This window comes from Dendrobates tinctorius, unplaced genomic scaffold (assembly GCF_039654945.1).
Source record: "Dendrobates tinctorius isolate UK_male_01 unplaced genomic scaffold, ASM3965494v1 ptg000157l, whole genome shotgun sequence".
Lineage (NCBI taxonomy): Eukaryota > Metazoa > Chordata > Amphibia > Anura > Dendrobatidae > Dendrobates > Dendrobates tinctorius.
In genome coordinates, this window is record NW_027361824.1 from 18331624 (window position 1) to 18358173 (window position 26550).

General features: G+C 42.5%; 1 protein-coding gene across 1 annotated transcript in view; it reads right to left on the reverse strand.

Moving 5' to 3' along the window:
- The window catches only part of GAB2 (GRB2 associated binding protein 2), a 137858-nt gene that overhangs the window by 109504 nt on the left and 1804 nt on the right, over nucleotides 1–26550 (reverse strand). The window lies entirely within an intron of this gene.

Genomic DNA, 26550 nt, shown 5'->3' on the forward strand with positions numbered 1-26550 from the left:
ATGCCCAGGTTATACCAGCTGTATATATATAATTATATACAGGAGACACCCAGGTTATACCATCTGTACATATATAATTATATACAGGGGATACCCAGGTTATACCAGCTGTACATATATAATTATATACAGGAGATGCCCAGGTTATACCAGCTGTACATATATAATTATATACAGGAGATGCCCAGGTTATACCATCTGTACATATATAATTATATACAGGGGATACCCAGGTTATACCAGCTGTACATATATAATTATATACAGGAGAAGCCCAGGTTATACCAGCTGTACATATATAATTATATACAGGAGATGCCCAGGTTATACCAGCTGTACATATATAATTATATACAGGAGATGCCCAGGTTATACCAGCTGTACATATATAATTATATACAGGGGATACCCAGGTTATACCAGCTGTACACAGTACATATATTATTATATACAGGAGATGCCCAGGTTATACCAGCTATACATATATAATTATATACAGGAGATGCCCAGGTTATACCGGCTGTACATATATAATTATATACAGGAGATGCCCAGGTTATACCGGCTGTACATATATAATTATATACAGGAGATGCCCAGGTTATACCAGCTGTACATATATAATTATATACAGGCGATATTCAGGTTATACCTGCTGTACATATATAATTATATACAGGAGATGCCCAGGTTATACCAGCTGTACATATATAATTATATACAGGAGATGCCCAGGTTATACCAGCTGTACATATATAATTATATACAGGAGATGCCCAGGTTATACCAGCTGTACATATATAATTATATACAGGAGATGCCCAGGTTATACCAGCTGTACATATATAATTATATACAGGAGATGCCCAGGTTATACCAGCTGTACATATATAATTATATACAGGAGATGCCCAGGTTATACCGGCTGTACATATATAATTATATACAGGAGATGCCCAGGTTATACCAGCTATACATATATAATTATATACAGGAGATGCCCAGGTTATACCGGCTGTACATATATAATTATATACAGGAGATGCCCAGGTTATACCAGCTATACATATATAATTATATACAGGAGATGCCCAGGTTATACCAGCTGTACATATATAATTATATACAGGAGATGCCCAGGTTATACCAGCTGTACATATATAATTATATACAGGAGATGCCCAGGTTATACCAGCTGTACATATATAATTATATACAGGAGATGCCCAGGTTATACCAGCTGTACATATATAATTATATACAGGAGATGCCCAGGTTATACCGGCTGTACATATATAATTATATACAGGAGATGCCCAGGTTATACCGGCTGTACATATATAATTATATACAGGAGATGCCCAGGTTATACCAGCTGTACATATATAATTATATACAGGAGATGCCCAGGTTATACCAGCTATACATATATAATTATATACAGGAGATGCCCAGGTTATACCGGCTGTACATATATAATTATATACAGGAGATGCCCAGGTTATACCAGCTATACATATATAATTATATACAGGAGATGCCCAGGTTATACCGGCTGTACATATATAATTATATACAGGAGATGCCCAGGTTATACCAGCTATACATATATAATTATATACAGGAGATGCCCAGGTTATACCAGCTGTACATATATAATTATATACAGGAGATGCCCAGGTTATACCAGCTGTACATATATAATTATATACAGGAGATGCCCAGGTTATACCAGCTGTACATATATAATTATATACAGGAGATGCCCAGGTTATACCAGCTGTACATATATAATTATATACAGGAGATGCCCAGGTTATACCGGCTGTACATATATAATTATATACAGGAGATGCCCAGGTTATACCGGCTGTACATATATAATTATATACAGGAGATGCCCAGGTTATACCAGCTGTACATATATAATTATATACAGGAGATGCCCAGGTTATACCAGCTATACATATATAATTATATACAGGAGATTCCCAGGTTATACCGGCTGTACATATATAATTATATACAGGAGATGCCCAGGTTATACCAGCTATACATATATAATTACAGTATATACAGGAGATGCCCAGGTTATACCAGCTGTACATATATAATTATATACAGGAGATGCCCAGGTTATACCAGCTGTACATATATAATTATATACAGGGGATACCCAGGTTATACCAGCTGTACATATATGATTATATACAGGAGATGCCCAGGTTATACCAGCTGTACATATATAATTATATACAGGGGATACCCAGGTTATACCAGCTGTACATATATAATTATATACAGGGGATACCCAGGTTATACCAGCTGTACATATATAATTATATACAGGGGATACCCAGGTTATACCAGCTGTACATATATGATTATATACAGGAGATGCCCAGGTTATACCGGAATATGTTGGTGCCATAAGCTAATAGTCTTCTTGTGGTAGTCTTGCTCTCAGTGTAGCAGGTGCAGAGGTCTCGATGACCTTGGCGGAGAACACTAGAAAGCTCTCAGGTTCCCTGGACCCGGTCCAGCAGGGGGTGCGGAGGAAGAAGTTGAAAGCCTGGAGCAGAGATGTGATCCGCCGCTCCCCGTACAGGTGCTCGCTTCCCACCAACCACAAACACCATCTTGTTAACTGGATGCATGTAGAGAGGTCAGCTGAGCTGCGGCTACACTGCGCCAATAAGTCTCACAGCCTTCCCAATCAGCGCTACAGGAGAGCGGCAAACTGAGTATTTAGCAAAGCAACAGTGTGAACACGGCCAAGGAACCAGGAGGGCTAAAGAGACAAGGAGCCATCAGAAAGTCACTGATTAGTCAGATCAGGTTTTTGTCTTATAGGATTTAAAAACTTTTTTTTTTCATATAATTTCTATTGATAAAAATCCCACACAATATTACTAATCTTGCAATTTTCACACTGACTAGTGGGGTATATTTTAGACCCTAACTTCCTCTATTTTTAGTAATAGTTTTCAGCAACCTCAGTATCATCACAGCCAACAATTAGATTGACAGGTTACACCTCCATACACCAGGAACAACACAGGATCCACCATTCACAATAGGTGATGTCACAGCTCACCTCCTTCTCCTGTACAATGACTGATAACACCTCTATATACAGTAGATAACACAGGATCCACCATTCACAATAGGTGATATCACAGCTCACCTCCTCCTGCTGTACAATGAATGCTAACACCTCTATATACAGTAGATAACACAGGATCCACCATTCATAATAGGTGATATCACAGCTCACCTCCTCCTCTTCCTGTACAATGAATGCTAACACCTCTATATACAGTAGATAACACAGGATCCACCAATCACCCATTGAGTGTTGAGGGGAGATGGGGGACGAGTAGTGTTGAGAGGAGGAGATGGCCAGGCACAGCCTTGGGTAGATGGGGACGGTTGAGGGCAGCAGAAATGAGGACAGGTGGAGCAGAGGCCAGGTATGACCTTCCCCGAACACACATGTTAAGGGCTATGGGAGATTTTAATATTTTACACTTTTTTTCCCAAAATATCAGCCCCTGTAGGTGAGGTTACTCAGTAGGATAATGGCCACTCCTTTAGGCTGAGGCCTGGTGCAGAGGCAATGGCCGCCTGACCCTCGGTGTGCTGTGCCATCCTCCCGATCTCTCTGCTGGTGAGGACACCATGTATCGTCAGATGTGTAGAACGATCGCCCTCGTCCCAGTGACTCCACAAACACCTAAGCTGCTGAAAATGACATGATGGCCGCACAGAACACAGTGTGACAGTATGAGGCGTCTGCTCCAGCACATATTGTACTGGCAGAATAACGTGTTGTATTTAATCATACGATTGGCAAAATGTGGACGTGACAAGGAGAGAGGTGTAAACCATCAGCCAACATCCTTAAACGCCGTTTGTGCTTCAATTTCTTGTTATTTGCAAGATTTCTGCTTCCTGACGGGAACTAAGGAGGCTCACGTTTACCTCTAGAGGCTTCAACCTCCCCTATTCCTGATTCTTCTCACAGGTGAGGGTTTGGTACAGTTGTGCCCAGTCTGGGCAATCCTCTGAGGGAGCAGATACACCAAAAAAGTCTTACAAAATGTGAACGTTAAGAGTATATAAAAAAGATGGAGAATCGTATGATCGGCTTGGATACACCGCTCAGCAATCACTTTATGATTTTAGATACACTGGTCCAGCATTCAGTATCACATGACAGTCTTAGATACACAGGTCAGGACATTACAGACTTAGATACATTGGCCTAATCGACAGCACCTCATAAGCTTAGATACACAAGTCACCAAACAGTGCCGCACATGACAGGCTTACATACAATGGCCTATTAAATAGGACCTCACATATGCTTAGATACAGGTCAACAGACAGTACCAGATATGATACGGTGACCCATCAGACACTATCACACAAGCTTAGATGCACAGGTCAGCAGACTATCACACAACAGGCTTAGACCTGTGAATCTCAGCTTCTGGCAGGCTTAGATACAGTGGCTCAGTACACAGTACCTCATTAAGCTTAGATACACAGCTCAGCACATGGCAGGCTTAGGTACAGTGGCCTGGTAAATAGTATACAACACAAGCTTAGATACGCAGGTCGGCACACAGTACAAGATGACAGGCTTGGATACGGCGGCCCAGTAGACTGCATCACACAGGCTTAGCTACACTAGCACTATGTTACTCAGGATGCACATGTGTGTCACAATCTATACATCACGTCTTGTTGGCATCTCAGCTTCTCTATAAATGTATCTCAGCCGTACGAAAATCAGGACAAAGTTCAAAGACAAAAGCGATTTCCCCTGAACTTTTGCCCAATGACTGAGGATCAAAAGGATGTGAGCGCGTCGCTCCAGAAATAGCAGCTGGAGTCACAAGAGTCCTCGGCGGAGCCCGGCCAACTCTCTGCCTCACCCAAAAGTCATCCCATGTAATCAGCAAAATATGGTGGCTTCTGCCAGAAACAGCGCCACCCAAGGCTATTGGTCATGTGTGGTATCGCAGCTAAGTGTCATTCACTACAATGGAGCTGAACTCCAATACCAAAAGCAGTCCATCTACAAGGGTGGTGCTGTTTCTGGGAAAAAGCAGCCATGTTTTTCTAATCCTGGACAACCTGGGACCATACGCAAACTCTCGCCTGCACTAGTGCTGCCTGTAACTAGAGCCAGATGCAAAAGAAATGCTGCCATATTGCACTGTACGGTATGATAACCATTTATTAGCCAACCACCACATACTCCAGCAACGGTGCTATACAAGTCCAAACAGCACTATGTGACCAACCAGTACCACCACATGGTGACCAACCAGCACCTCCACAGGGTGATCAACCAGTACCACCACACAGTGATCAACCAGTACCACCACACAGTCACCAACCAGTACCTGAATGCTATATTATCTACATACATACACACATACCGCCATGCAGGGCTCAAGTACCAACATAATGTCTGCAATACCAAACAGTCCTCAACTAATACCACCACATAATGACCAATAAATACCACAACACAGTGATAGAGCACCACACGTGAAATTATACAATGCATGTTATTTCAATACTTAGGGCTTGACAGCATTTCCAAGTCTTTGGTGTCTAACTACCGTAAATATAAAAAAAAGTGTACACACCCCTGTTAAAATGCCAGGTTTTTGGCATGCAAGATAATCCTACCAAGAAGAAACGTTTCAGAACGTATTCCGCCTTTAATGTCGCCTATAAACTGTACATATGAAATTGAGGCGAAAAAAAAACAATGGTAAAATAATATGCTTGCATAAGTGTGAACACCCGCTTATAGTTGGGAATGTGGGTGTCTTTAGTTGAGACCAATCACATTCATGCTCACGTTATATAATAGTCCGTGCATGGTCGCCATCATTTACAGCGATTCACATTTACCCCACAAGGTTTCGCTGTTCTATGAGGATTTTACTGACATTTCCTTTGTTACATTTTACAGCAAAATCCATTGTTTATGAACAGCCGACAACACAGCAAAGGGATCTCATTGTTTAAAGTTATCAGTCAGGAGAAGGAAACAAAAGGTGTCCAAGGTATTAGATCTATCATGGAGCACTGTGACGATGTCATCAAGAAGTGGATATCCATCACAAACCAATGAAAAAACAAGAAGAAAATTGGTCAGGGTGGTGCCAAGAGACTGACTGCAACATTAAAGGAGCTGCAGGAATTTCTGGCAAGTACTAGTTGTGTCCTGCAAGTGACAACAATCTCCGATATTCTCTAAATGTCTGGCCTGTGGACTAGGGTGGCAAGACGGTAGCCTGTGCTTACACAGAAAAATAACCAAGCACAGTTTGACATTTTGGCAAAACGTCAATCACGTCTGCAAAAAGCAAGCGGGAAAATATGCTATGGTTGATGAGACCAAGGGGGAACTTTTTGGCCATGATTCCAGAAGGTGCAAAGCGATTTGTGCACATCAGCAAATGAACACCATGCCCAGTGTTTAGCATGGTGGAGGCTGCATTGTGGTTTTGAGCCATTTTTCGGCAGCTGGAATTACGGCTGTAGTCAAGGTTGAAGATATAATGAACAGTTCTAAATATCAGTCAAATTTGCAACAAAACCTAAAAATCTGAAGATAAAGAGGAACTTTCATTACGTCAAAGACCCCAAGTGACTTCCAAAGTCACCGAAAGAACGGCGAAGCAGGAGGATGAGAGTTTGGAAATGACCCAGCTCAAATCCAAACTTGAATCGAAGTGTCCATCTGTACGGGGCGCTGTACACAGCATTACCCAAGAGGTGCCCATCGATAAATCCCAATGACGTGTCTGGCACCATCGCTTTGTTGAAGAGAAGACCCCATGTAAATAGTGAAATCATTGTGTACCATAAGGTGCCTCAAACCTCGGGGACCTCTCCGGACACTGACAATATGGCGTCCTGTGATGTCTGAAGGCAGAAGAGATTCTAAGAAATACTAACGAGGAAGTGAACCCTTCACCTGTATACGAGGAGGTGTCACATCCAATAATCTGAGCGGCTCGTACCGCGCACAGTTTAACACATCTGGCGCGGTGCCTCGCTCTCAGCGAACTGTGCCGAAAGACATCCTTCAGAGCCACTCCGACTAACGAGGCTCCATCCAAACTCATCAAAGCCTCCGGGTAAATCACAGAATCTCATTCTGACAGTTCAGTCCAAAAAGACAAATAAGCCGCTGATATAACTATATACACACAGTATATAGGAGCTAGACTACATTACATCAGCGGACACTGCTTTTGGGAGAGCTGGGGGGCAACAATACTGCAATCCTAACTACAGCTATAGGAGTGATGGCTCTATACATACGGGGCAATTATTAATGAGTTTCAACATAGGAGCAGTATAATAGTAGTTATATTCTTGTACACAGGAGCAGTATTATAGTAGTTATATTCTTGTACATAGGGGGCAGTATTATAGTAGTTATATTCTTGTACATAGGGGGTTGTATTATAGTAGTTATAATCTTGTACATAGGGGGCAGTATTATAGTAGTTATATTCTTGTACATAGGGGCAGTATTATAGTAGTTATATTCTTGTACATAGGAGCAGTAATATAGTAGTTATATTCTTGTACACAGGAGCAGTATTATAGTAGTTATATTCTTGTACACAGGAGCAGTATTATAGTAGTTATATTCTTGTACATAGGGGACAGTATTATAGTAGTTATATTCTTGTACATAGGGGCAGTATTATAGTAGTTATATTCTTGTACATAGGAGCAGTATTATAGTAGTTATATTCTTGTACACAGGAGCAGTATTATAGTAGTTATATTCTTGTACATAGGGGACAGTATTATAGTAGTTATATTCTTGTACATAGGGGCAGTATTATAGTAGTTATATTCTTGTACATAGGAGCAGTATTATAGTAGTTATATTCTTGTACATAGGAGCAGTATTATAGTAGTTATATTCTTGTACATAGGAGCAGTATTATAGTAGTTATATTCTTGTACATAGGGGACAGTATTATAGTAGTTATATTCTTATACATAGGGGCAGTATTATAGTAGTTATATTCTTGTACATAGGAGCAGTATTATAGTAGTTATATTCTTGTACATAGGGGGCAGCATTATAGTAGTTATATTCTTGTACATAGGGGGCAGTATTATAGTAGTTATATTCTTGTACATAGGGGCAGTATTATAGTAGTTATATTCTTGTACATAGGAGCAGTATTATAGTAGTTATATTCTTGTACATAGGAGCAGTATTATAGTAGTTATATTCTTGTACATAGGGGGCAGTATTATAGTAGTTATATTCTTGTACATAGGAGGCAGCATTATAGTAGTTATATTCTTGTACATAGGGGGCAGTATTATAGTAGTTATATTCTTGTACATAGGAGCAGTATTATAGTAGTTATATTCTTGTATATAGGGGGCAGTATTATAGTAGTTATATTCTTGTACATAGGAGCAGCATTATAGTAGTTATATTCTTGTACATAGGGGGCAGTATTATAGTAGTTATATTCTTGTACATAGGGGCAGTATTATAGTAGTTATATTCTTGTATATAGGGGGCAGTATTATAGTAGTTATATTCTTGTACATAGGAGCAGTATTATAGTAGTTATATTCCTGTACATAGGGGGCAGTATTATAGTACCGTAGTTATATTGGGGTAAATAGGCGTCACTCTTGTACAGGAGCTATAATAGTATATTATATACATTCCTACTAGGCTCATTATTCCAGTTCTGTTTTTGTTTTACCAGTTTTCACCTTTCCATTGGATACTTTAGAACTGGTATATGGTTTGGGGGGATTTTGGCCACTAGGACACCCACCGATTTCCTGCAGGGGGTCCTGAATCCCCTGTTTTAATGGCATGCCATCACCGCTCTATTCACCGTCTATGGGACAGTCATTTTGATGTCAGATCTTGAGACAATTCTGGTCTTCGCTCTGCAGAAAACAAGTTTAACATTTTAAGCCAAAAAGTCGCCTATTTTTGGAGGTGAAACGTCTTCACGTGGCTCAGTAGTGAGCGTCTCCCTTGTGAAATGTGAGGAATGTTGTTTGTGACACGCGCTGCGCAGCTGCGGTACGTCACACCGAGAAAATGTGATTTGGAGAGTCTTTACACGGGCCCATAAGATCACCGCTCCAGCATGTGACGGTTTTACACATGGTTTAACATTAGTTAATGCTTTATTATTTAAAGGGAAATTGTCGCTAGGAAAAAAAAAAAATCTATTTTAGAATATCCATAGAGGACGTTTGCCTTCTATAGCCTCCGGGTAATGCACTATTACTAGCTGCAGAATGGAGTCAACCGAGAATCTGTCAGCGAGCTCATTCTAACAGTCTGATGGAAGAGTTTGTAATTCGTTTTTTATGTATTTTTCTGAGCTCCCGTCAATTTGTATATGATGACACACTAGAATGTGCAGGGAAAATAAATAAAGCTGAAAAAAAAATACTGTGAAAGCAAAATTGTAAAATTTAAAATATTTGATTTTTCTTTATTTTTTTTTTAGATCCAAATGCATCCATAAAACACGGACAAACACTTAAGGAAGTCATTTCTCCAAGGCGACTTTTTGCACCCCCAGCTGGGGCAGGTTTTGTCTCCCTTAGTCCCCATATCTATAGGTGGAGCAGTGACTGTCGTTGCACCTGAGCCCTGGACTCTGAGGTGGCCCAAATATCTACTTTGTAGTTGAGGATTGGTAGGGGGTCCAGGTAAAGACCCCCAATCCATTACTGAAAAGAAGGTGCAATTAGCGGGGGTCTTCGCACCTGGGAAACTCAAGGATCAAAACTTCTGAAAAAAAGTTTTCTGATACCGCAGTCACTGCCTGCAATGGAGGATGAGAGACAGGTGGTCACGGTCTATTTTGGTTGCACTCTCACTGGTCCAGATATCTCAGCACCGTGTCTGGTTCACATCTCGGACAAGCAGAAAAAAAAAAATCGGAGGTCAAAAGACAACCGAGTGTCTCTCTTTGCGTCCAGTAGGGCACAAGGTTCTGGAGTCAGAAGTAGCCAGAGATGATACATAAGTGGCCATTATAATCCCATCACGTTACAGAATGGAGATCAGGGGATCCAGTTCTCCCAATAAGCGGGGTCCTTTAAGTGGGACCGGAACCTGTCATCCCCTTTAAGACAGCCATTGACATTCTATTAATGCTGACCCCTCTCAGGATATTAAGGGCCTAAAACATTATTTCTAGGATCCCAGATGATCACGAGAACTAAAGGGCTAGCCGGACCCTCACATTTGGCTAGTTGTTTTATTATTTCCATTGCATATTTTGTATAACCCCCTAATAGGGTATATGGAAGATAGTCCATAGATTGCAACGCCCCTTAAAGGATTTTCCACTTTCGACAATTCCCCACTTCTTATCAGAGTCCCTTGACTATGAGCTGATCACAGGTCCTCAACGACCGGCTATGGCCAGTAGAAAAAAAAAAAAAATCAAGCATTAGGTGTTGAGTTTCCCTGCAGCACTCCTACAGGAGAAATAAAGCTTCAGAGACTGGGAGTTCTGTGGAAACTGTTTGGGTAAGAATACAAGGACAGAACAATGGAAAGGACACCATTGTAGGCATTTACTACAGGCCGCCTGTGCAAGCTGCAGATATGGATGAACTCTTTATGCATCAAATGGCCAAGTTCTCCAAAAAATATGACATAGTTGTCATGGGAGATTTCAACTATCCTGACATTTGTTGGGAATCTCTCTCAGGCAAAACTAACAGGTTAAGGAAATTCTTATCCTCTCTTGCTGACAACTTTATCTTCCAAAAGGTAAGGGAGAAAACAAGGGGAACTGCTACCTTGGATCTAATCCTTATAAACAGGGAGGAAATGGTAGAGGAGGTAAAAGTGGCTGGGACCCTAGGAGGTAGCGACCATGCTATTTTAGAATTTTGGATAACTAGAGGCGGAAGACCTGTGAAGACTCAGACGTCAAGGTTAGATTTCAGAAAGGCAGATTTTAAGGGATTCAGAAAGAGAATTGGAGGGATCCAATGGCTGGATATCCTTAAAGACAAAAATGTCCAGGAAGGATGGGAAATCTTGAAAAATGAAATTCTCAAAGCACAATTGTTAACAATTCCGAAAAGAGGGAAGAATAGGAAGCATTTAAGGAAACCAGGATGGATGAACACAGAACTTAAGCACATGCTAAAAAGGAAGAAAAAAATGTTTATAAAATGGAAAGAGGGAGGCATATCTAAAGAAGAATATAATGCTGTCTGCAGAACCTGCAGGGCACAAATCAGATTATCTAAAGCTGAAAATGAATTGAGGCTTGCAAGAGATGTCAAAAGCAATAATAAAGGATTTTGGGGATATGTCAAAAGTAAAAGAAAAGTCAAAGATGCTATAGGATTTTTACAGGATGAAAATGATGAAATGGTAAGACAGGATGTTGAGAAGGCTGAACTTTTAAATTCCTATTTTGCATCTGTTTTCTCTCAGAAAGGAAATGTAACATCAACTGTTATTCACTGTCCTGTTAAGGGAATAGAAGAATCCAGGATATCTATAAACAGAAAGATAGTGAGGAAACACTTAGCTAACCTAAATGTATTCAAGTCTCCAGGTCCAGATGAATTACACCCCAGAGTACAGAGTACTGAAGGAGATAGCAGAAGAAATTTTTGAACCCCTCTCCATAATCTTTGAAAATTCTTGGAGAACAGGAGAAGTGCCAGAAGACTGGAGAAGAGCAAATGTTGTTCCTATCTTCAAAAAGGGGAAGGTGGTGGACCCAGGTAACTATAGGCCGGTGAGTCTGACTTCTATACCAGGAAAGATCTTTGAACAAATTATTAAACAACATGTATGTCAGTACCTGGATAAGAATGAAGTGATTAAACAGAGTCAGCATGGGTTTGTAACTAATAAGTCATGTCAGACTAACTTAATTTCCTACTATGACGGTATCACTGATTGGGTGGATCAAGGAAATGCTGTAGATATAGTATATCTTGACTTCAGCAAAGCATTTGACAAAGTCTCTCATACAATCCTTATTGAAAAAATGATTAAGTATGGAATGGACAAGGCAACTGTTAGGTGGATTCATAACTGGCTTAGTGATCGGACCCAAAGAGTGGTCGTAAATGGCTGCACATCCAGTTGGAAGAATGTCTCAAGTGGGGTACCACAGGGCTCTGTCCTGGGCCCTCTATTGTTCAACATCTTTATCAACGATTTAGATGAAGGAATTGAGGGTAAACTGATTAAATTTGCTGATGACACAAAGCTAGGAGGGATAGCTAATTCTAGAGAAGAGAGAGAGAGGATTCAAAAAGATATAAATAAACTGGAGAAGTGGGCAGCAACTAACAGAATGGTTTTTATCAGGGAAAAATGCAAAGTACTACATCTGGGCAATAAAAATGGAAAAAGCATATGTAGAATGGGAGGAATAGGGCTACGTGACAGCACATGTGAAAAAGACTTGGGTATACTAATAGATCACAGACTGAATATGAGTCAACAGTGTGATGCAGCAGCAAAAAAGGCAAATGCAATTCTAGGATGTATTAACAGAAGCATACAGTCTAGATCACGTGAAGTCATTATTGCCCTCTACTCCTCTTTGGTCAGACCTCATCTGGAATATTGTGTCCAGTTTTGGGCACCACATTTTAAAAAAGACATCAACAAACTGGAGCAAGTTCAGAAAAGAGCAACCAGAATGGTGACCGGTCTGCAAACCCTGTCTTATGAGGAAAGGTTGCAGGATTTGGGAATGTTTAGTTTGCAAAAGAGAAGACTGAGAGGAGACTTAATAGCTGTCTACAAATATCTAAAGGGCTGTCACATTGTAGAAGGATCAACTTTATTCTCATTTGCACAAGGAAAGACTAGAAGCAATGGGATGAAACTGAATGGGAGGAGACACAGATTAGATATTAGAAAAAACTTTTTGACTGTTAGAGTGATCAATGAGTGGAACAGGCTGCCACGAGAAGTGGTGAGTTCTCCTTCAATGGAAGTCTTCAAACAGAGGCTGGACAGACATCTGACTGGGATGATTTAGCGAATCCTGCTTTGAGCAGGGGGTTGGACCAGATGGCCCAGGAGGTCCCTTCCAACTCTACGATTCTATGATTCTATGATTCTATGAAAGCATTACACTGTGCCCAGTCACATTCTATTCTGAGCACTAACCACACTGGTAATAGGGAATTGCTTTTCATGCAATTTCTTGAGATACAAAAGTATATTCAACTCATCTCTACAGTGAAATCCATGAATGGTCCCAGAGGTCCCCGAGAATATCAGGAGCTTATATTCTTCATCAAACCTCAGGACGAAAGATCAACAGCGGAGAAGAGCGCAGAAATTGCTAAAAAGGTCAGATGTTGAGGGGTAAAGACAACGGATTACATAGAAGTCTCTTATGGATAAGGAGAAAATATCCACCTCAGTAACAGAGCAGAGCCGAGGCCAAGACAAAAAAGGTCCACAGAGACGAGCCCAAAGAGAAAAAAGCTCCACGGAGATGAAGCCAAGACAAAAAAGGCCACGGAGACGAGGTCAAGACAAAAAAGGTCCACGAAGCCGAGACCAAGAGAAAAAAGGTCTACGAAGCCGAGACCAAGAGAAAAAAGGTCTACGAAGCCGAGACCAAGAGAAAAAAGGTCCACGAAGCCGAGACCAAGAGAAAAAAGGTCCACGAAGCCGAGACCAAGAGAAAAAAGGTCTACGAAGCCGAGACCAAGAGAAAAAAGGTCTACGAAGCCGAGACCAAGAGAAAAAAGGTCCACGAAGCCGAGACCAAGAGAAAAAAGGTCCACGAAGCCGAGACCAAGAGAAAAAAGGTCTACGAAGCCGAGACCAAGAGAAAAAAGGTCCACGAAGCCGAGACCAAGAGAAAAAAGGTCTACGAAGCCGAGACCAAGAGAAAAAAGGTCTACGAAGCCGAGACCAAGAGAAAAAAGGTCTACGAAGCCGAGACCAAGAGAAAAAAGGTCTACGAAGCCGAGACCAAGAGAAAAAAAGGTCCAACGAGTCGAGGCCAAGACAAAAAAGGTCCAAAAGGGCAAAGCCCAAGATAAAAAAGGTCCAAAGGGCAACAATCAAGACAAAAAAGGTCCACAAGGCAGAGCCCAAGACAAATGGTCCGTCACTTTCCCAACCACCTTGAAACATATATTTACCACTGAGGGTCCGCTGCTGTTCATTATGACCCCAAGACACTAGGACAAGGTGCCGTCCACTATGGAGCTCATACCCTGGAGCCTAGGTGCAAGTTTCCCTGCTCCAAGGATAGCTAGGCCATTGGTGTCCTTCAAAGCTATGTTGGAGGGTTTCATGCCCTGAAGGCCTCTGCCAGGTTTTGTGATGACCCAACACTACTTTGTGGCCACTGGTACATCTCTGCTCGTGTCCTTCAATTCCTAGTTTTATGTACTAAAGGAGGGCTTTGTGTACCACAAAAAAAAAAAAAAAAATATATCCGGCTTGGGCATTTATACCTTAAAAAGGTTTTTTTTTCCAGTTCATATATCTTGGCTGGATGCTTAGTGCCCCCAAAGTTTTAGAAAAGTGCCTCTATTTTCCAATACGGCCGTGCATTTCATCACCTTGTGACAATACTAACCCATGGTGAAGGAATGCTAGTTACTTCCCGGTCTACGGGTCATTGCTAGATGTGGACGGTACTTTCAGTTGCAGGAAACGTACATGCTCAATCCACCTGTATTTAGCACCTTCCGCGCATGCGTCAACCACCTGCCAGTGCGTATGCCTGAGGTCAGAAAACACTTCATTTACTGACAAGTAGAAACTTTCTAAACTGCGAGGAATTAAAAGCTAAAAGAAAAGTTTGGAAATAGGCAATGATTAAGTGGAATTTACACAAAACCCAGCACTTTTGGCACCTGCAGTCCTATGTAACGCTGTTGATCCTGATGTGCCACGTAACAGACGTTGACGTGGAAATCCCGAGCAATTTTGCATCGTATACCTGTATCCGGCATCTTATCACGTCCAGGCTGAAGGTGAATGCCGGCATGAAAGTGACAAAGCGTAATAACGGCGGGGGACCCCGGCATGGGGGGGGGGGCGCGCCTGCTCTCCGGCTCGCATTACCACAACGTGTGGTTCACATTTCCATGGCGGCCATCACGTCGCAACTCAGACAATGGCCACGTTGACTGGTTATTGGGACCAGATGAGGAGCCATTGTGCGAGGCTTTTGTTTGTGGAGACAGATAAACATCCCATTAGTGACGGGCGCGCTGTGCCAATGTGCCGCATCATTTATAGGATCGGGGAAGGGATTTATAGGTTTCTCTGGGTTTTATAGGATCATTATCCGGCGTAAGACTAAAGCACAAGTCCAAGTCAGCACCAAGGACAGCGCCAGCCATGCCTGTAGGGCAATTATGGGATTTCTGCCACCAGAAGGAGCAAAGGGAGTCGTAGAAGATTAGAAAAACATGGCTGCCGGCTTCCCCAAACAGCGCCCCGTCTGTCCACAGGTCGTGTCTGGTATTACAGCGTAGCTCCATTAAAGCCTGTGACGTCAGGATACATAAGGGAGGAGGGCGACCCTGTAATCCGAGCATCGGATCCGCTTACGGCTCACAGGCGACATCATTATTAAAGTCAATGGGTGTGAAGAAGAATATTAATCTGCTCCACCCAGTTCTCCAGACTGAAACGAGGCGACTTAGAGCAGCGGGAGACAGCGCATCATAAACGTGAAAAGCAGAGTTTAGTGTCCCGGGAGCATTGTAGGGTCGAGGGTGGAGCAATGTGTCAGGATATTAGAAGGCTTGACAACCGACAACCAGTCCCAGCACAGCTGAAACATTTGTATGGAGATAACCAAGTGTTCGTTACACAAATCAGCAGCAAAGCAGATTATTACCGTAGGGGAGCGAGGCAGCAAATATAGGACCCAACGACCCCGCGGACATTTCATAAAATAGGACGCTCTCACTGCATGCACTAACACGGCCCTTTGTGCATTACCCTCAGCGTGCAACACCCTCAGCGTGCAACGTCGCTGCGAGTGTTTTTCTTGCTATGTGCATTATGCTATACAATGATATGAAGCAGATCATCTCCATGCTGGGACACAGTCAGGTGCAAAAGCTCCGCACTGGGATGCCGGATCATAGAAATGTATCAGTCAGAAGAAGGGTACAAAACATTTCCAAGGCATTATAGACATTGAAGAGTCAAGAAGTGGCTTAAAATTTGGCACAATAGTGAAATTACCTAAAACTGGATGTCCCTCAAATTTATGAAAAGACGAGAAGGAAATTGGTCCGGGAGGCTACCAAGAGGCCTACAGAAACAGGAGCTGCAGGGATGTCAGGCTAGTCCTGTTTGTGTCCTGTATGTGACAAGAATCTCCTGTATTCTTCATAAGTCTGGTCTATGGGGTTGGGAGGCAAGACAAAAGCCTTTTCTTACAAGGAAAATCATGCAAGCCCGGCTGCCTTTTGACAAAACCTATATCAAGTGTGCCAAAGCCATGTGGGAAAATGTGTTCTGGTCTGATGAGAACGATGGGGGAAATTTTTTCTTGGCCATAATTCCAAAAGGTGCAAAGCTAACACTGCACATTAGGGTGACCGGATCTCATATGGGGGGGAAAAAATGTCAGAATCTTGTTCGTCTGGACCCCACAAAACGATTCCTCTTTCCAGATAGCCAAAATTTCAGCTCGATCAAACGACGTTAACCCGTGCCGCTCATCGCTCAAAGTTTGAAAAAATCCAAATTGAGGTATTTTAAGATTTAGGTATTTTGCATAGTCTGTTAGACTATAAAGAATGTGACAACAACATTGCAGAAATAGCCCTGACCAAATTTTCGAACCATTTGTGGTATTTGAATGCAGAGTTGGTGGGATTATCGTTTTTTGATCCCACCATTACAGACAATGAAAAGTTGTTAATGGCTAATAAATTGCTCAGTAGCACAGATGAACCATCAGAGCACGCTAACCTACATGAGTTGATAATTTTACATAGTTATCTAATCTATTCTAGAGCTTTTGTTAAAGTAGTTTTTGAAACGTCAGAATATAATACTCGGCATTTGCTTACAACTTGCAGGACATATTGCTTTTGTTCTTCATCTTTTGTCAGAAGGTCGTTAAAGTCGGTTACTTCCCACCTCTTTTAATTTTTCTTTCCTAACTTTTGGATTTACAACCCTAGCGTGCTCTGATGGTTCATCTGTGCTACTGAGCAATTTATTAGCCATTAACAACTTTTCATTGTCTGTAATGGTGGGATCAAAAAACGATAATCCCACCAACTCTGCATTCAAATACCACAAATGGTTCGAAAATTTGGTCAGGGCTATTTCTGCAATGTTGTTGTCACATTCTTTATAGTCTAACAGACTATGCAAAATACCTAAATCTTAAAATACCTCAATTTGGATTTTTTCAAACTTTGAGCGACGAGCGGCACAGGTTAACGTCGTTTGATTGAGCTCAAATTTTGGCTATCTCAATATCTGGAAAGGGGAATCGTTTTGTGGGGTCCAGACGTACAAAATTCCGACATCGATTTTTTGCGGTCACCCTACTGCACATCACCAAAAGATCGCCATACCCACAGTGAGGCATGCTGGAGGCAGTACTGTGCTTTGGGGCCGCTTATTGGCAGCTGGAACAGGAGCTTAATTCATGGAGGAGGGAATTATTAGTAAATTTTTGCAAAGAATCCTCCAGGTCTCTGCTAAAAAACTGAACAGGAGGGGGAATTTCACCTTTCTGCAGACAAAGACCCTAAACGACCTCCAAATCACCAAAACAGAGATGAGTTTTGGAAGACTCCAGATCCAAATCCAAGTGACAATCTGTGACCTGAAGAGGGCGCTGTACATAGAAGATGCCTCCACAGTCTGACCGATGTGGAGCTAGTGCCAGGAAGAGCAGCAAAGATTGCCAATTCTAGATGTGCCATTCTGATAGACTCCGACCCAATAAGACTGAATGCTGTAATCAAGTCAAAGGAACCTCAACCAAGTATTAGTATAAAGGGTGTGAAGATTAATGCAATCACATGATTTCTTTATTTTTCCACATTTCAGTTTATTTGTCAATGGATTTGTATATATTATGGGTGACATTAAAGGAGGGAAACGTTATGTAATGAAGCTTCCAGACAGGAGTGACAAAAACCCGGGATGTTAACAGGGGTGTGTAGACATTTTATATCCATCAGCAATAAACTCCTAGAACTTACAAATGACTAGGGAAGGGTCATGTGAGTCTTTTTGGCTCTGCTGATTGGCTACCATAGCTTAGATGGCTGACGTTTATCACCCCCTTGATGGGTACTTTTTAAGGGTCTGAATTAACACCAACCTTTTTTTTTCTTCCCACCTCAAGGGATCTGTATCCCTTTAAAAAACCTTAAATTGCTCCAAGTCTTCCTGTCCGCTGGATACATGGAGCCTCGCAGGCAGATTATCTCTGGGAGCAGCGGATGGTGCAGCGGCCATAATGACAGCACCGCCCGCACTTGGCAGAGCTGCGATGTTGTTGGGACGGTCGGAGGAGACTCAGCGTAAATTATGCAGAATGTAATTTGCTTTCATGGAAAAGGAAAAAAAAAAAAAATAAAAAATTCTAGGAAAAGCGAGAACGAGCTGGTAATTAAAGGACAGACAACGAGACTGTGACGATGGGTCTCATGTAGGCAGCCATTCCGCGAACATCCGGGAGAAGGTGGCTGGACGCGTCCCCAACACCTGGGGGTCCACAGCCCTCCCGTCCTCGGGGGGCACCAGATCCAATATCCATCTTGGAATTATCAATCTCGGAGTCTTTGGTGCATCTGTATGTGGCATGGTGGCTACGTCAGGGCCTCATTCAGGCATGTGGGCCGGGTGGTCCGGCTTCCTCTGCCCCCCCCCCCAGTCAGGTCATAGTAAGCCGCACTGCCCCTATAAATATACAATAATCTGCTGTATCATCTGAATGTCGGAGACGTGACGCAAGTGGCCATGTGCTGCCCTGCGCCCGATATAGGAGCGCTCACACCGCCACTGAGCATGCACCATCGTTAACCCTTTAGAATCCAGGTCTATTTACAAGGGGCTCCCCAGCCTGGGAAAGTAGGGCACCCCCAACCAGGGAAGGGGAAAAGTGATCCACCACTAGCCCACCAGGGAACTGGCCTTGGCTTCCCATTATTGATGCTTCGGTAAACAGGTGACATTCCCACAGATGGCCACACGTGTACGTTTCCACTTCTGGTCGAACAAGGAACAGGTTGTGGACCCCCCGACGCTGGCCGCGTAAGGAAGAGGCCAGTGTTCCCACCACCAGATCACCTGTTTCTTGTAGTTGGCCACCAGGGAACAAGAGGATTCCCATTTTGTTCAGACCAACATTTCACACCACTGCAGGGTCCTGTACAGAGCAATAACACCGCCACCTTCCCACCAGGGACAATACACATCCTGCATAAAACAACCATCCGCTGTGCTCACTGATGGGCTCGGACGCCAGCTCAGAGCGGCCATCACTGAGGCCCAGAGGAGACACGTGCCGGCGCAGACAGTATGGCTCTGTAACACCGCTACCTTATTAGAACCTGATACTATCTGCAGATAAATAAGTAACGCTTCCCTCCCTGGTCCGCCATCTGCTCCAGGGTCTGCCGCCTGTGTGTCACCCAGCTGTCTCCCACCAGACAATGGCACCGCCACCACTTCATTAGTGACCAGGGAGCCACGTGGCGGCGTCCGACGGTCACGCATACAAAGTCACAATCCAGGAAACGTCATTTCAATTTTCTAGATTTTATTATATACTATTTTCTGCAGACAAAGCAAAATCTGCAACGGACGTCGGGGCGACGACACCGACCCAGGAGCACTGCTCCGGGGGATCATATCAGATAGATCAGAGCCCCCCGCAGAGGACAGAGGGGGAAGGGTCCGGGACGGGGCGGCTATTGATCAGGGAGGACATGTGATGATGGGAGGCCAGCGGTATTGATGAAGGTTCCTGCATTTCCAGGCCCAGGGGAGCGACGTCCTCTCTAATCCTCTCCTGTTACTGCATTAAAGTGCCGTTCTCTTTACACTTACACAAAGCCCCCCTAAAAAGGGAACTAATGGATTTGCCGATAGGTGGGCCAGCTGCGCCGTTAACCCTTCAATCACACCGACTCAACGAGACAGCTGACGTGCACCTTCTTTATATAGCGCGTCCTAAAAATATACATGGAGCAGCGGTGAACGCGTCGCTTCAGCTTGGAATTCAAGGGGTTGTCCACAATTTAAGGGCATCCTTTTATTTCTGTATTTAAATGCATGTCTTTTGGCTAATAATTTTTGTGATTGTGATTTGTGTTTGTCTTCTATAACCTCATGTCAATTACTGGCTGCAGAATGAGTTAACTGAGAATCCGTCAGCGAGCTCTTTCTAACTGTCCAAGAGGAGAATTATTAGCTCTTATGGGTCTTTTTCTGAGCTCTTCTCAGCTGATTTATGACTGTAGACCGCATCGAAAACTGAATGCGTCAGGAAGCAAAAAGCCCGTAAATAGCAAAACCGTGCAACATTTTTAATGAACACCAATCGTGAAAATTTTTTTTTAGCCCTAAATACTGAACTGATGGAATGTTCTGCGAGAGCAGGACTGAAAGCTATCCTAACACCACTACATAATACTGCCACACAGCGTTCTAACAGCGTGACACTGCCCACATAATACTGCCATACAATGCTCACACATTCCTACATAATGCTGCCATACAGTGTCCCATTACCACTACATAATACCCAGATAATACTGCCATACAGTACCCACTGAATGCCGCTAAGTAGTGCCCACAGCACTACATAATGCCCATGCAATACAGTGCCCACACTAGTACATAACACTGCCATACAGTGCCAAAACACTACATAATGCCGCATGTTTCTGCCATACAGTGTCCATAATACATAACTACATAATGCTCATCTAACAGTCGTACACTGCCAAAACAGCACCACATACTGCCAACATAATATTGCCACATAGTGGGCAAACCTCATTACATTAAATCATAATACTGCCATAGAGTGCCCAAGCACCAGTGCATAATGCCAACATAAATGGCCAGCAGGACGATGGGGAGGAGGCTTCGGAGGGCAGCTACACAATCCGTCCTGCTGTGATCTGTCACTCCTCGACAGTCGCTCATAGTGTCTGTTATTAGAGCGGATAGGTCATTTCGGGTGACTGCAGAATAAGCTGGAATGTGCGTGTACACGACGAATATCATCTATTCTGCATTTTTCACCAGTTTTCCCCTTTGCAGGCTTCATCTCTAATTTTCAGTTGTCTCTGAGCTGGTGGGTAGAGACGAGCTGCTATGATGTCTCCCATACACAGCACAGATGAGGGATTGCTGCTCTCCAGTCTACATAGCACAAGTTCAGAAGCAGCATTGGAGGAGATTATACAGAAGTACTGAGCAGTGTAGTTGTGAATCCAGCTCTGAGGCAGCTGTAATCTAATCCCTCAGTGATCTGGTAGTTCTAGTTTCATCCAAACAATTTTTAGCAGTTCTTCTCAGAGCAACTTGAGTTTAAGAGGCAGAGGAGGAGAACGATAGAAAAAGGGGGCAGGGGAGCGGTAGAAAATTAATTCAGACAAGTCATCACAAGCAGCAAGTACCCAGAACGCCCTCTAGTGGTGAACTCTGACCGATAAAATTGTATCATTTAACTGTATGACTGCAGGAGTTTTGGGGCTTTGCACCCATAAAACGACGAGTCGACCGTTCTTAAGAAATATACTAAAACTAAGATGCTCAATGTAGCACTATATATCCTACATTTATTAGCATATTGTCAATATATTATGGCAGCCTAATTTCCTTGAAGATAAAAAAAAAAAAAGTCCCCGACTTTCATATATGATGATTAATATATGAACTTTATAATAATAAGAAAAATCCTTTATTGGTGGCAGCAGAAACTTATCACAGATTAATAAACGAGATAACCATCATTTCATCAGAAGTCAAATTAATCAAACACTAATGAAAAAGTATTCCTGAAAGATAAATGACTGCAATCACAGGAGGGAACAAAGTACTAAGAAAAGGGGCAGCGAATACAGACTCTGATACTGGAAGGTAGATATTATGGACCCATGGGGGCAGTATTATAGTAGTTATATTCTTGTACATAGGGGGCAGTATTATAGTAATATTCTAGTACATAGTGGCAGTATTATAGTAGTTATATTCTTGTACACAGGGGGCAGTATTATAGTAGTTATATTCTTGTACATAGGAGCAGTATTATAGTAGTTATATTCTTGTACATAGGGGGCAGTATTATAGTAATATTCTAGTACATAGTGGCAGTATTATAGTAGTTATATTCTTGTACACAGGGGGCAGTATTATAGTAGTTATATTCTTGTACATAGGAGCAGTATTATAGTAGTTATATTCTTGTACATAGGGGGCAGTATTATAGTAATATTCTAGTACATAGTGGCAGTATTATAGTAGTTATATTCTTGTACACAGGGGGCAGTATTATAGTAGTTATATTCTTGTACATAGGAGCAGTATTATAGTAGTTATATTCTTGTACATAGGGGGCAGTATTATAGTAGTTATATTCTTGTACATAGGAGCAGTATTATAGTAGTTATATTCTTGTACATAGGAGCAGTATTATAGTAGTTATATTCTTGTACATAGGGGCAGTATTATAGTAGTTATATTCTTGTACATAGGGGCAGTATTATAGTAGTTATATTCTTGTACATATGAGCAGTATTATAGTAGATATATTCTTGTACATAGGGGCAGTATTATAGTAGTTATATTCTTGTACATAGGGGGCAGTATTATAGTAGTTATATTCTTGTACATAGGGGACAGTATTATAGTATATTCTTGTACATAGGGGACAGTATTATAGTAGTTATATTCTTGTACATAGGGGGCAGTATTATAGTAGTTATATTCTTGTACATAGGGGGCAGTATTATAGTAGTTATATTCTTATACATAGGGGGCAGTATTATAGTAGTTATATTCTTGTACATAGGGGGCAGTATTATAGTAGTTATATTCTTGTACATAGGGGGCAGTATTATAGTAGTTATATTCTTGTACATAGGGGGCAGTATTATAGTAGTTATATTCTTGTATATAGGAGCAGTATTATAGTAGTTATATTCTTGTACATAGGGGCAGTATTATAGTAGTTATATTCTTGTACATAGGGGCAGTATTATAAGCAGATATATTCTTGTACATAGGGGACAGTATTATAGTAGTTATATTCTTGTACATAGGGGGCAGTATTATAGTAGTTATATTCTTGTACATAGGGGGCAGTATTATAGTAGTTATATTCTTGTACATAGGGGGCAGTATTATAGTAGTTATATTCTTGTACATAGGGGACAGTATTATAGTAGTTATATTCTTGTACATAGGGGGCAGTATTATAGTAGTTATATTCTTGTACATAGGGGCAGTATTATAGTAGTTATATTCTTGTACATAGGAGCAGTATTATAGTAGTTATATTCTTGTACATAGGGGGCAGTATTATAGTAGTTATATTCTTGTACATAGGGGCAGTATTATAGTAGTTATATTCTTGTACATAGGGGCAGTATTATAGTAGTTATATTCTTGTACATAGGAGCAGTATTATAGTAGTTATATTCTTGTACATATGAGCAGTATTATAGTAGATATATTCTTGTACATAGGGGCAGTATTATAGTAGTTATATTCTTGTACATAGGGGGCAGTATTATAGTAGTTATATTCTTGTACATAGGGGACAGTATTATAGTAGTTATATTCTTGTACATAGGAGCAGTATTATAGTAGTTATATTCCTGTACATAGGGGCAGTATTATAGTAGATATATTCTTGTACATAGGGGCAGTATTATAGTAGTTATATTCTTGTACATAGGGGGCAGTATTATAGTAGTTACATTCTTGTACATGGGGGCAGTATTATAGTAGTTATATTCTTGTACATATGAGCAGTATTATAGTAGATATATTCTTGTACATAGGGGCAGTATTATAGTAGTTATATTCTTGTACATAGGGGGCAGTATTATAGTAGTTATATTCTTGTACATAGGGGACAGTATTATAGTAGTTATATTCTTGTACATAGGGGGCAGTATTATTTATATAGCTGTTTCTGAAGTAACTTTTTACCTTGTGTAATTATACTGAATGCGGTATAAAACCTTACATAGATGTAATATGGATGAATATAATGAGTCTTGCATCCTGGCACACTGCTTTAAAAACCTCTTCATTATTAATATTAATAGTTTTGGCAGTTTTGCTCTCAAGCTTCTGTTTTTTCCTTTCGTGGCTTCGGAGATCACTGTTACTCAACACAATTATCTTAAGAGAATACACGAGAACGTCAGCACTTGTCACTTGGTTACAGTTCTGTCCCATTCTACCAGTAACATTCACAGCAGACCGAGCGTTCCTCTTCATTGTATAATCTTCACATTTACATTTATTAGTTTGGCTCATTTCTACAGTGATTCTTGACACTATTCTCCAAGTGCTGCCAACTCGCCACTCGGGTTCAAAAGTCCCATTTAGGCAAAACGCGTAGCAATAACTGATGCATTTATTGTGGAAATTATTGGTTTGTGTGCCGCCATATGGTGCACTATTTTAAAAATTCTTCTAATATCTTATAGGATGGATTTACACCATTTTCAATTTTCTTATTGGATTGTCATGGAACCTGAGGGCATGGGAATTAATAGATAACCCCAACTTGCTTGTTCCATATTCTCAGTAACATGCACATTTGCCCCGCACACGACACTCTCCATCCCCAATAACCACTGCAGCATGAATACATAGAAAGCAGAACATCCTGACAGTGGATGATCCTATTGATTAGAAAGTGATCTTCTACATGGACAATGCAGCGCCAAGGTCATTGGTATCACACACGCATGAGTTCAACATGGTTTCAAAGACCATGTTGAAAATTAGCACACCCACCCAGTGTTGTATTCAACATAATCAGAAGGGGGGGGGTTCATGAGTTAGGTTTAAATTATTTTTTCACGCATCTGACGCTTAGAAGGACAAACCCCTCCATAGAGGTTGGGGGGGTCCATATGCGTGCTCAAGACCCCCCCCATAGTGGGGGGTCCACACATGCCTGAGCAAGGCCCCACCATAGTGGGGGGGTCCACATGCCTGAGCAACACCCCTCCATTGGGAACAGGGGTCCACAAGCCTGCGCAACACCCCTCCATTGGGGGGTCCACAAGCTTGCGCAAGACCCATTCATAGGGGGGTTCCCAAGCCTGACAAGACCGATCCATTAGGGGTGGTGGGAGGTAATCTACTAGTCTAAGCAAGACCCCTCTATGGGGGGGTCCACAAGCCTGCGCAAGGCCCCTCCATAGTGAGGGGGCCACAAGCTTGCGCAAGACCCCTCCATAGGAGGGGGGCCACAAGCTTGCGCAAGACCACTCCATAGGAGGGGGGTCCACAAGCCTGCGCAAGACCCCTCCATAGGAGGGGGGGTCCACAAGCCTGCGCAAGACCCCTCCATAGGAGGGGGGGTCCACAAGCCTGCGCAAGACCCCTCCATAGGAGGGGGGGTCCACAAGCCTGCGCAAGACCCCTCCATAGGAGGGGGGGTCCACAAGCCTGCGCAAGACCCCTCCATAGGAGGGGGGGTCCACAAGCCTGCCCAAGACCCCTCCATAGGAGGGGGGGTCCACAAGCCTGCCCAAGACCCCTCCATAGGAGGGGGGGTCCACAAGCCTGCCCAAGACCCCTCCATAGGAGGGGGGGTCCACAAGCCTGCCCAAGACCCCTCCATAGGAGGGGGGGTCCACAAGCCTGCCCAAGACCCCTCCATAGGAGGGGGGTCCACAAGCCTGCCCAAGACCCCTCCATAGGAGGGGGGGTCCACAAGCCTGCGCAAGACCCCTCCATAGGAGGGGGGTCCACAAGCCTGCGCAAGACCCCTCCATAGGAGGGGGGGTCCACAAGCCTGCCCAAGACCCCTCCATAGGAGGGGGGGTCCACAAGCCTGCACAAGACCCCTCCATAGGAGGGGGGTCCACAAGCCTGCGCAAGACCCCTCCATAGGAGGTTCATAAATCTGCGACCCACAAGATTCCAGGAAATTAAAAGTTAGTTGTGGTGCCAGCTCTTGGACCCCTAAAATGTGGGATGGCCATTAGTAAGAGACTGGCATCAGCACAACCACTTTTTTTTTTTCACTGCCTTAAATTTACCAAATGCGCAATGTGAATTATTACACACGATTTAAAGTACCATCTATGACGAATTTCAGAAACGTTCTTTCTCCCGCAGCTTTGGCCTCCATCTTCCCTTTTTAATACACCATCTACCCCTCTCTTCACCTTAGTCCCACCCTTGAAATATTTTAGAACGACCGCACAAAGGACCCATCATCATTTCCCCTCCAGGTCATTGCAATCTCAACAGGAGTAACACTGACACAGCGT